Source organism: Chelonia mydas, chromosome 11 (genome assembly GCF_015237465.2).
Source record: "Chelonia mydas isolate rCheMyd1 chromosome 11, rCheMyd1.pri.v2, whole genome shotgun sequence".
NCBI lineage: Eukaryota > Metazoa > Chordata > Testudines > Cheloniidae > Chelonia > Chelonia mydas.
This window is the reverse complement of record NC_051251.2, coordinates 68,640,090-68,642,186: the sequence shown is the minus strand read 5'-3', so window position 1 is coordinate 68,642,186 and position 2,097 is coordinate 68,640,090.

Sequence of the window (2,097 nt, the reverse complement as noted above, 5' to 3'; positions counted from 1 at the left end):
CCATGTAGCATGTCACATCCTGTTTATACTAAAGAATGACTCACTAGTTGAGGGCAGCAGCACTGGGAATTCAGGAAGTTGTTAATATTCCTAAAAATCTCTGGGCCTGATCCTTGGCCCTGCTGAGCTGTGCTCAGTGCAAGGTAGGGGAGGGGGAAGTGTTACAGTCTCAGCTTCAGAAATGCTGGAACAGGTCCCCTTGGTCCACTCCAGAGCCCGAGATCACTATAACACCTTTATTCTCGCCACCCCGGGCATAGGTGCTGGAACTAGGGATACGGGGGGTGCTGCAGCACCCCCTGGCTTGAAGTGGTTTCCATCATATACAGGGCTTACAATTTGGTTCAAAGACTCTCAGCACCCCCACTATATAAATTATTCCAGCACCTCTGCGCCTGGGAGGGCCAGGATGCTCTGTTCGTGGCCTTGCGCCAGGAGATGAGCTCAGATTACTTTGTTTGGGCCGATTTGCAGAGCACTTCCAATTTGCAGGGATGTATTTTCTGCTTGCTACGTAGTTGTGAATAGCAAATCAACTCTCGCAAAGAACCAGAGAGGGTAGAAGGGAGGTGGAGACAGACTCTAAAACTTGGACTTTCTTGCTTCCTTTTTAATTAAAGGAATGACTAGTTACTCCAGGCAACTGGAGCCTGCTTGTTCATAGAGAAAGAAGGCTCTTGTCTCTCTCAGGAACCGTAATATAGCAATATTGAGGAAACCACTGCCCATTAATGTAATGGTACATCCTGCATCGAGAATGAGAAGAGACAGCAAGGATTGCAGCGGGTGTAAACAAGCATCTGCCAGTTTGGACAACTCTTGCAATTTTAGCACAAGTCTCATGATGACTTTTGGTGTCTTGCCTTAAACCCTCACCTCTCGGAATCATGTAATAACGTGATCATCTAATTGATTTTGTTTCTAAGTAAGTTTCTAACCCTTGTGGTTATGGATAAAAATTTGAAAACATGAGCCCTAAGACCTGGAGGAAAAACAAATTAAAATCTCAACATTTTAAAGCCAATCTCGTGATTTTTGGGGGGCCTGATTAGTTGGATCTCTGATATAGTGAAAGAAATGCAGAGTAATGCTATTGTGGGTGCTGAAGAATTACACCAATGTAATTCAGAGATGGTCTGTATACCAACTTGCACCAATATAACTAAATGTGTTTCCTATAACAGAGTGGGTTATTTTGACACAAATCATTGCCTGGCCACTCTTATTTCTGAATCAAAGTGACTAATGTCAAATTTTTACCAACTTAGCTAAAGTGACTTAGCTCTTTCTATTTTTTATTTTTTTCTAACAACAAGTGTGTCTACACACAGTTTGGTCCCAAAATAACTGAACTGGCTCAAATTAATATTGTTTTGATGCGAGTCTGTGCGTAGATGGGCCCTGAGAGCCGACTCTGACCCCTCTGCATAGAAGAGGCACCATTGCAGCCTTGTGGCTTGAGGCAATGAAAGCGAAATACCTCCAAGTGGAAATGAGAGCCCAAATTGTGGGCGCACTGTGGCACTTTCACAGCACTCGGGCTTTCAGTTCTGACCATCATTTCAGAACTTAAAGATGCCACCTCCCTGCATCAACAGGTGGGGGAATTTGGTGGGGCCGGCAGTGAAAGGAGGAAAGAGCGTTAGGAGAGAGAGAGAGAGAGAGCCTGGAGCACTGGGCCTGGTGCAGGACCTGAGGCCTGAACGAGAGGCTGTGAACCAAAGTCAGGCTGTGTATTAAAGTGGCTACTCACAAGTTCATTGTTTGGTACGTGAACTTGGCAAAGTTGCTGCCAGCATTGCTAAAACACAGGCAGTCCAAAGAAGTACTAGGCCCTAGATATTTACATAAATACATTCCAGAAGGCTAGTACAGATACACCCCAATCTAGTGCAAGATAACATGATTTGAGAGAACAATGAAAGGACATGTTTTGTCTGAAATATCAGGAACAAGGAGAGGAAACAAACAGATGTCATGAAACACGCAAGATGGTATGAAAGTTGTTTAGCCTGGTTGTTTCTCAGTCTAAATGTTGGGGTACCCCACTCTAACCCTTTGTGTGGCCGAAGGGACAGCAGAGATTCCCGCTGCTAA